We start from the raw sequence: 11,023 nt of genomic DNA, 5'->3' as shown, positions 1-11,023 counted from the left end.
AGAGCTGGTACCACTCGAGCTTGATGGAATTGGAGGATTTAAAGGAGTGGGGGAAGATCCAAAGAAGAGGGAGGGTCTGAAGGAGTGGGAAATGTAGAATAGATAGGAGGAGGAGGATCAACATAGATTGGACTGGGAACATGAGAAGGATTATTCATGGGATATTCACGGAAAGGGAAAATAGACTCATCAAAAAGAATGTCGCAAGTGATGACAACTTTTCCAGAGGACAAGAGGGCTTTGTATCCTTTGTGGGAAAGACTATAACCAAGGAAAGTTGCTGACTCTGAACGAGGTTGAAGTTTGTGCTTAGTATATGGTCTGAGATGTGGATAACATAGACACCCAAAGACTCTAAGATCATGATAAGAAGGTTTAGTGTGCAAAAGCTTTTCAAAAGGAGAGAGATGTTGGATGGTGTTGGAAGGCAAGCGATTAATTATATAAACAGAGGTTGCAAAAGCATCATCCCAGAATTTGGTGGGGAGACTAGCTTGGGCCAAAAGAGCTAAGCCCATCTCAACAATGTGACGGTGCTTACGTTCGGCAAGTCCATTTTGTTGGGGTGTATATGGACATGATACACGATGGTGAATACCAGAATTTTGGAGAAAGGTAGTTAGACTTCTATACTCTCCTCCCCAATCAGTTTGTAAGGATTTGATTTTGTGATCTAACTGATTTTCGACCATGTTTTTGAAGTTAATGAAGACATCATGGACTTCACTTTTGGCTTTTAAAAAATAGATCCAAGTGAATCGACTATATTGATCCACAAAACTAACATAATATAAAAAGCCATTACGGGAAGCGATGGGAGCAGGTCCCCACAAATCACTGTGAATGAGCATGAGAGGTTTAGTACAAGAAGAAGAGGATGGAGAATAAGGAAGTCGGTGACTTTTAGCAACACAACAAGGATGACACAATATGCTCTTTTTTATTGAAGTAAAAGGAACATTACAACTGTGTAAGATCTTTTCTACGGTAGGAAAAGCACAATGGCCTAATCTCTTATGCCAAAGGTCTATGCTAACAGAAGTAGTGTTGCCAACAGGCACTTTAGAAAAAGCTGGAGTTGGAGTGTGCAGAGACACGGAGTATGCTGAAGGAAAGAAGCTGCTTTGATTGAAATTTGAAGGAGAACTCGAGGACTTGTGAAGAGTGAATTTGTATAACCCTTGATCAAGTATGCCCTTGAGGAGGGTTGCCTTGGAAATCTGATCCTTCACATAGCACACATCAGGATGGAATTCAAAAAAGACCTTATTATCTTTAGAGAAGTTTGAAACACTAAGAAGATTTTTGGTGATTTGAGGGACAAGGAATATGGTAAGAAATTAACTCAACATGGTAACAAATAATCTCAGCGAGATTGGTGCTCATCATATTTTCCAACGTCAATATTGCAGAATCATGATAGCTTGCTACTCTTTGGCTACTTCTTGATCAGAGTTTTAGTTTTCTTCAATGGCGGCATTGCTCGACATAGGAGCACTGCTAACATCCCCAAATAACTAAAGTCACAAAATAGAAATAAACTAACAAAAATAGATAAAAGTCAGCCGCTTCAATGCTTGACAAAATCGCCAAAGTGATCTGGTTGACGTCTCTGACGGCGCGACCGGTCCTTGGCGATTGTCCTCGTCGTCTCTTTGCTGCCTTTGTCCACCGTATCCACGTCCATCTCCTCCACATGCTGCTCCGGGCTGGTCTCCCTTAGACGAGCTGACTGTTGCACCGTAACAGGTAGCTTTTCGTATTCTTAGTGAATTTAATCAAATATTATTTGTTATAATTGATTGGCACCTCTCTTACTCCCTGTGATTTAATTGTAAACATATGGGGTGAATATTGTGCATTAAAATGCACATTAATGCTGGGAGTTATTTTTGTTGAAATTAACATGCAATCATGCATAAAAGGTGGAGTGTGGTATCAAACATTTAGAAAAAAGAGTAATGATTTAGAGACATAATGTCTCCAAGACATAATACCCTTATATATATTTACTATACATATAATTTACATTGTGACTAATTTACCCTAACATTATAATATTAAATAGATATATACTAATTAAGGAAAATTTAACCAAATAAGTTATTCTTATCTAAATGCATATATGTTAATTGGAGATAAACTTAATCATCCACTAGAGTAATGAATTTAAAAAAATTTCAATCAAAACCATTCTTGTCGTGTAAATTTTTAAAACAATTAATTAAAAAATCAGTAATTTAGATTATCAGTATTAATTAACACATTACATAACTAAATTATTATATTTAATTATAAAATAATTTGATAACTTAAATAGCATTATATGATTTTTCAAATAGATGTTTATTTAATCATTCTATAATTTATTTTTTAGCCTTTTTTTTATCCGTTGTGCTATTCTTTCATAACTTATTTTTTTCGTTAAATTTTCTGAAACATTTTGTCAATGTAGTAACAATGAAATCATTCATTTAATAGTATATGAAAAAATATGTAAAATATTAAACATTTATCTTATTCAGATTGGTTTATATAATAAAATAATATACTATTTTTTCATTATCTTTTCAAATTTTTTTGTTATTTTTCTTTGCTTTAATTAAATTTAATATTTTTTATTTAATTAAGCTAGGGCGTCTAATATTTTAATATAAATATATAGTTTTAAAATATTAAATAGATGAGTTAATAAAATACAATTAATTTTTATTCATATTCGAATATATCGTTTTAAATATTAAAAATCAAAGAAATTATTAATTTAATACAGAAATAATTGGATGAATCTACTTTTCTCATTTTAGATTATTTTAATATATCACATATCAACTAATTGATTAAGAATTAAAAGTAATAAGAATCATAAACTCTACTAATATTATAAAATAGTACAGAGTATTATTTTTTTAGAGTTAGGAATTCTAATATTTGCAAAAAAAAAGGTACTAGGAAATATTAAATATGTAGCTTTAAAATGTTAAATATATAAGTTAAGAACATGTGTTTATATTTTTAATCAAATTGTTATATTTTTTTTAAAAAAAGAAAATTTTGGAACGTAAAAATTTAATATCAAACTTATGAAAATTTCAAAATCAAAACCACATACTAAATTAGTATTAACACATTATAGATAAAATTTTACTTTGTTCCATGATATAGTGAATTTAGTTAAAAACTTTAATATTTTATAAAAAAATAGAGAAAATACGAACTATAGCAGTAAAATATTAAAGAATTGAACAAAGAGCTATAAAATAGAAAATATTAATTATATATATTTAAATATTAAATGTAGATGAGTTAAAGAACATACATATAATTTTTTTTATTGAGATTCTACGTAACATTCCAAAAATTAAGAATTAAGAAACTGAAATTTTGGCTAAAAAATTAAAATTAAAATTATGAAATTCTTAAAATCAGAACTGTAAACTTAATGAATACTATATTCTATATTAAATTTTAATTTATAGCATGCTACAGTTATTTGAGCTAAGATAGTGGTCCATACAGAAAAGAAAAAATATTAATTATATATTTTAATATTAATTACATATTTTAAAAATATTAGTTAGATGAGTTATGACTTATTAGTGTGCGATTATTTATTGATCACTGTTAAACATAATCTTTCAAAAATTATAAATTAAAGAAACTATAATTCTATAAAATAAAAAATTAAAATTAAAATTACAAACAATTCTATAAAATAAAGAATTAAACTTAAAACCGTAAACACTAAACTCAATTAGTATTCGTACACCATGTATCAAATTTAATTTATTGCATGTTATAGTTAAATATTTTAATATATTTAAAATATGAAATAGATGATATAAGAACATATGATTTAGTGTAGGTTCAACTGTAATGGTCCAACATTTAAGAATTTAAAGAAATCAAAATAAAAAAAATAAAAAATTAGAACTAGAGAATTCTTAAAATCAAAACCATATACTCACTTAATTAGTAGTATTAATATATAATATAGTATTATCAAATTTTAATACGTTGGGTGTTATATTAAAGTGAGCTAAAAACTTTATTATTTTATAAAGATTATTGTGAATAAAATGTGACTAAAGGAATAAGTTTATCAATATTGAAGATTATAGTATTATAATTACAAAATAATTATTTTTTGTCACATGTTATAGTAACTCTGAGCATTTACAGTTCAAAAATATTAGATAACTAGAAAAATATTAGTAGAATTAAATCAAGTGGAATTTTGGAACTAGAAAAAAATGGTGAGATTGTGGACTTCTTCCTAAACAAAATAGTGGAGTATAAAATTAAATCCAATATATGATGCTACCGATATTAGGTAGAGAGATTGGAGATTAATGTGAGATGATTAGAGAGAATATTTGCTTAAATCATGTCATCCATATAAATGCACATAACTTTCCTAAACAAGTCATTCTTAAATAAAAATAAAAATAAATGTTTTTATATGCACAAGGGTAGTATGGTATATGTACAAAACATTAATTTAAATAAAAATATGAAACAATCTAAAATGACTACTTTGACCTCATTATGTCTTAGACATTATGTCTCCAAAACATTTTTGAAGAAAAAAATGGACGATCTATTTGACATTGTCTTCTTGAACTCTTTAAGATTGGTTAAGCCATGAATTACATTTAGATCTGAAACGGTTGGCTGGAACTTTAATGCATAATGATGAGAGGCTTTTTTTGTTTTTTTTACAATTTTTGTTAATTTATCTTTATTCTAAAAGAAGAGTAATGCCCAAAAAGGGTATTATGGAGTGAGTATTATTTGCATAGCGTTGAAACTGAAAGTCGTTTAGTTATTTAATACTGCAATTATTTAAACTACTAGTATTTACTAATGACTGCATTCTTTTTTTACAACAATGCATTTTAATTTGTCAAACGTGGTGATAAATTGAGTAAATTCAATTGGCAACATTAATTAGTGCTGTTAGCCTTCTATAGTTAGGCAATAGGCACTGCCAAATTTGAACCCTCTAATTCTTGTACTACTTACTAATTTAATTTTCCAATGTGAAGTTACAATAGTAACAATACTTTTCCAATGTGAAGGTACAAATACTATGTCTAAATATATGTATTTACTAATTTAATTTTTCAATGTGAAGGTACAATAGTAACAATACTTTTCGTAGGGTTTGTTGTGGTAAGATAGATAATTTTTCTCTCTTAAACTTATTTTAACTAAAAAGACATAATAATGTGTTTTATAATATTTTTGCCTCATAAAAATGTATTTCATCACATAAGCAAAGTGAATCGAAATTGCTCTAGGTATTCGAACAGTTAAGAAAAATGTACTCCCTTTGTATATAAATATATAGACATTTGGGACGGCACGAGTCTGAATGTACCATTGGTAAAGGTAAGACGAGAGAGATAGAAAAAAAGTATTTATAGTATTATTAGGGAAGAACGAAGCCCACAAATGAGAAGCTATTTTTATGGGATAGACCAGAATGGAAGATATCCATATTTTTATGGGACCGAGGAAATAATCTTATTGTCCTTTGAAATACCAACAACACTTGGTCACCCAATCATCAGTGTCAGATCACAATTCACAAGACTCACAATGTTATTGCCCTCTAACTAGTGGCATATCCAGAAATTCATAACCACAAGGTCAGAAAAAATAGTTTCTTTATATAATATTTAAATAATTATTTTAATAAAAATACATTACTATTCATAAAAATCTCCTCCTCTTATTATCAAGGACAACCTAAGAAAATACATCAATAAATCATTACGTTTGTTTAAACTAATGTGTTGATAAATAAAAAGGTAATTGCAGAATATATGATTATGTTGCAGTTACAACCAATTGAAAAAAAAAATACTAATAACAGCATTCTATTTACAGAATAATAGAAATATGATTAACAGTTATCTATACTATTTTTATACCAAAATTCACAGTGAACATCACACCTCCAATTTCGTTTTAACACTATAATAGGAGTAGTAGTTCTAAATAAATTAAATAGGACAAATCCTCTTGCATATATTCACAGTGGAAAACCAAATACCCTCTCTGCACTAAATTAGGATGGCGACGCTCGAGCAAGGTTGAATCCGGATTACACGTGGTTCTCTGGCGACGGCACGATTAATTTGTACTCTCTCAGTAACCTAAAAATAGAAATTTTTTCCTTTTTGGTCCTTAACTTAAAAATAGAAATTCTCCATTTTTGAAAAGTTCTTTCAATCTATGAGTTCGAACCCAATTTCCACTAACACACTTTTTCTTTCTACATCTCTCTTTTGCCAATTTCAAATTCAAACTCGTGCCGTTTCAAGAATTTCTATTTTTAAAACACGGAGAGAGTATTATTCACTGTTTTAACTTTAAACCTAGCAAAATAGTATAGAGCATTGGTGTATTTATTTAAATGACAACGCCAAAAGTAGCAAATTAAACACTAGATTAAATCATAGTACCTCATCCTTTAAAAATATACACTATTTCTGTTTTTGTCAATCTCTTTTTTACTTTATCAATTATGTATAAGACTTGCGCGTTGTTTCAAAAGTTTCCATTTTTTAAAAGACGGAAATAATAGCATGATGCCTTCTATACTTACGTAACCTTACCATTGCAATATGGTACTTGATGTGAGATTAATTTCAAACATAGCCTCGCACACACCCCACGACACCCCACAGAAAAATACTCCCACCGTCCATGATTAAATGCCCCATAGTTGACCGACACGAGTTTTAAGAAATCATTTGACTTTATAGATGAGCAAAAAAAGTTAGTGGAATATATGGTCGCTCTACTTTTATAATAAAATGTGATTGGAATGATTTAGTGAAATGTATGATCCACTTACAAAATAGAGTAAAAAGTTATATGAAACATTAATTGGTGGATGAACGGAAAAAGGAAAAATGAGACATTTAATAGTGGCCTGAGGGTGCGAGTCATTGGAATGTGTGTTCTCCTTACTTCTCGGGGTCACGCATCTACAATAATTTCCCCAATTTGAGCATGCTTAAACGTTGACGATCTTATGAGATCGATAGTGGAAAATAAGGCACACTTAATTAGTTGGCATAGTAGCTCTTATAAAATTTGTTAAGCTCTTTTCTAATATGCATGCAATCTCATAACTGTATATTCTCGGAATCCCGTTCTTTCATGTGAGTTTCGGTTAATTCATATACTCCTCACTTAAAGTAGGAGTCGCTCCTTGCCCGTGTCTTTGCACCGACGATCTACTCTTGCCTCAACGTTATAAAAAATTATCTTCATTAATCGTTGTGATTATATAGTCATGTGTATTGATATGCATTTTTAGTTCGTAAATTGGTTATCTTTTATAATCGGACAATACACAGTCAAATTTTATAGTCATGATGGTATTGTACAAAATTTTATAACTTGTCTTTCGATTCTTGAATCATGGTTTTCAATGCTTTCGCAGTTTCAAGTTGAATTTGTGGTCTTTTGAGTTCTACTCGGTGTTGCATGCAATCATTGTAAATCAAAATTAATACATATATAAATATCTTCTCCATGATTTGTTTATAATGGGATACAAAATGAAGCATCAAAACAAGCTAGAATAATTATATGCATGCATATATATAAGCATGCTTAGTGCTTGTTTAGATGTTACATTTTATTTTATTACTAAGTAAATGGAGAAGACTACTTATGATGATATGTAGCATAACACCCCTTAATTAAAAATGTTCAAGCTAAACGATGGCGCGGTGAAAATCCCAACGAGACCAAGCAGCGTGTTAACGAGGGTGCTCACGAGAGAGACATTGCTGGTAAGGGCGCCGTTGAGGGCGCCTAAGGTGGGGCAGATTGTGGAATTAAGAGGAAGGTTAACGATAATGTTACATGGTACGGATCCGTTGACGAGAGGGCCTATCGCAGCACGTAAAATTGGGAAACCGATGGCAATATTTCCATTGAGGCCGGTGACGCCATTGACGAGCGTCCCCACCGGTGTAAAGACACTGCTGCAGTTCAGGCGCACCGGCACTCCCGGGATCCCTACCGCCCCAGGGGGGCAGTTTCCGTTGGATGTGCAGCAGAGTCTGCCAGTGATGAGGCCGCTCAAGTCATTTTGGCCCAAGGCGAGAGGAGTCAAGAGGAGGAGAGCCGCCACAATCAAGGCAGGGGATTCACTGTAACCCATTCTTCTTCTAATCTCTATTTTGATTTCTTGTGTTTCATTCTATTTATAATGCCATTTCCTCCCATTTTTGCATTTATGTATGCGTTGAATTTGGAACTCGTTATTAATTACTGCAATTATTTGTATTTACAAATAATGGATGCATAGTAGTATTTTTTTTTAATCTCAAATGCATTTTGTCAAGCGTAATAACAAAATGAGCTATTGGCAACATTTAGTGCTAATAGCCTTCTATATTTAGGCAATAGGTACTGCCAAATTTGTGGATGGGGATCCTCTGCGCTGCTCCACACAAAAGAATAAAATAATTAAATAAATTAAATAAAATAAATTAAATAAAAATGTGTTATTTTAATAGTTTGCATGGAGCAGCAGAGGCTGCTGTGCTGAAATGCACAGCAGAGGATTTCACCCCAAAATTTGTGGATCCATTAATTTTAAATACAATCCTAAGTATTATCAACTGTGACGTTGTTAAGACAACGAAGTGCAGTTCAGTTAGTAAGACGCTTTACTTCAAACCTATAGGTCAGAAGTTTGAGTCACCATAGGATAGATGGTAACCATTGTTCATCCTCTTCAAAAAAATAAAAAATTGTGCCGTTGTTAATTTGATTTTTTTTATGTAAATAATTCTTGTATATGTCTAGATATCTGTATAACTCTTCTATCCTCAGGATATTTTACTTAAAATAGCATAAAATATGTTTTTTATTACTGTGTTTTTTATTATTGTGTTTTTGCCTCATTTCATCGCGGGTATACACAAAATTATACTCACGACTCAAATTTCACAAAATTTCAAAACGACACCGTTTGAGGTCGTCTTCTTTTGAATTTTTTTTTCCGCATATCAGAGTGACTATCGACAAGGCTAGTATTTTTTTCCAATCCTTAATTAATTCATCCTTGCGATTAAGAAAAGGTACTCGTACTAAAAATGGGCCAAAAACAACAAAAATGGCAAATTGTTATCAACTTATCATAATGCGAAACATCTAGCTTTACTTTGGAAAGTTAAATAGAGTATTTACATTTTTAGAATATTTTAAACATCCTACGCATACCATTGCGCCACAAATCCAAGTGTTTGACATTTTGCTTTTAAATAATTTGATTGAATAGATGAATAATTAAAGCATATCATTAATCATTTTTTGGTCCATTGATATAAGAGTAATGTCATCGGCTTCTATACCAGCTCTAATATCATGTAGAAATGAGACATTCACCTCATAAAATCATCCACTCATTTGTAGAGGATTAAGAATCACCATTTCAATAAGTCCATTATTATTCGTCATGATAGTGTTCGATACGTGTGCAGAATTGGTAAAATATAAAAAAAATGATTAGAGTATCGTAAATTGGTATGTGGTCCAATTCATTAGAGCTAGATACAAACTTATTTCAATAGAAGGCTACTTTTTGTTGACAATCTGAAATGAAAATAAGACTATTGATTGTAGACTATATTTTCGTTACCTATCTCTTCCGGTTGCACGCATACTTTCACTCTTCTTCTCCACATTATATACAATTTCTCCACGCATACTTACTTGGTTTTGGCTTACGGTTATGGCCATTGTAGCTGGTTCTTTGGCTTCGCTGGCAACGAGGAGGAAGAAGAAGCTGCCTCCAGGTCCAAAAGGGGTCCCTATTCTGGGAAATCTACACACGCTGGGGAAGAATCCCCACCACGATCTGCAAAGGATTGCCAAAGACCACGGCCCCATTATGTACATGCGATTTGGGTTCGCTCCAATCATCGTCGTTTCATCTCCTGAGGCAGCTGAGCTTTTCCTCAAGACGCATGACCTGGTTTTCGCCAGCAGACCACCTCAGCAGGGTTTTAAGTATCTCGCATGGGGTCAGAGGAATCTGGGATTTGGGGCTTACAGTCCGTATTGGCGGAACATGCGCAAGCTATTCACCTTGGAGCTGCTCAGCACCCTTAAGATCAATTCTTTCCGATCTATGAGAAGGGAAGAGCTTGCTCTTTTTGTTGAATCCCTCAAGGAAGCATCCCGACAACACGTTGCCGTTGATCTTAGTGCCAATCATCTCAATGCAATCCCGACGTTTCGGTTGCAGAACTAGCATGTGAAGCAAACTTGTTAAAATTTGCTTCCTGAAAGCAATCTATATAGAATCAAAGTAAGAAAGTACTCACAATCAGGCTATGTGTTAATAGAATATGAGATGTACGTAAGTTTTACTATAATTATATAATGTGACATTTTTATTGTTTTGCTATTTTTCCACTATCCCCAAAATATAAGATAATTTAGCTCGGTGAAATGTTAATTAAATATTTGAACAATTGATCATAAACTTCACAACTTTAACTTTTATACAGTATGATTTTAGTTTTTCCACAAATTTAAAACTTGATTGTAAGTATTAGTTTTTTCCAAGCACAAGTTGCAAAGCCGCCCATAATTAGCGGCAACTCAAAATATAATAATTGATTGTCGACGATATTTTCATTATCTATCTCTTCCACGCTTACTTTTCCCTCCTCTTCTCCACATATATACACACACATTACATACAATCTCTCTTTCATGCACTCTCTCTCCTTTCTATGCGACAATTTATTATCCAAAATGCATTTGATAGTTGACATCAAGATTATCAATGCAATAGTTTAAACATAAATTAGAATGATTGATTAGGCTTGATTAAGCTTAAATAACCTTAAGATGCTAGAAGAAGTACTCCCTCCCTCCCGCATTACTTGCCCTATATTCCTTTTTGGGTATCCCATGATCCTTGCACTCTTTCTATTTTGCATAAAAATTAGTGTTAGTTAAACATCCCCTTATTACA

This window comes from Salvia hispanica, chromosome 3, assembly GCF_023119035.1.
Source record: "Salvia hispanica cultivar TCC Black 2014 chromosome 3, UniMelb_Shisp_WGS_1.0, whole genome shotgun sequence".
NCBI classification, from domain to species: Eukaryota; Viridiplantae; Streptophyta; class Magnoliopsida; order Lamiales; family Lamiaceae; genus Salvia; species Salvia hispanica.
The sequence above is the reverse complement of the archived record's forward strand: the minus strand, read 5'-3'. Positions refer to the sequence as shown.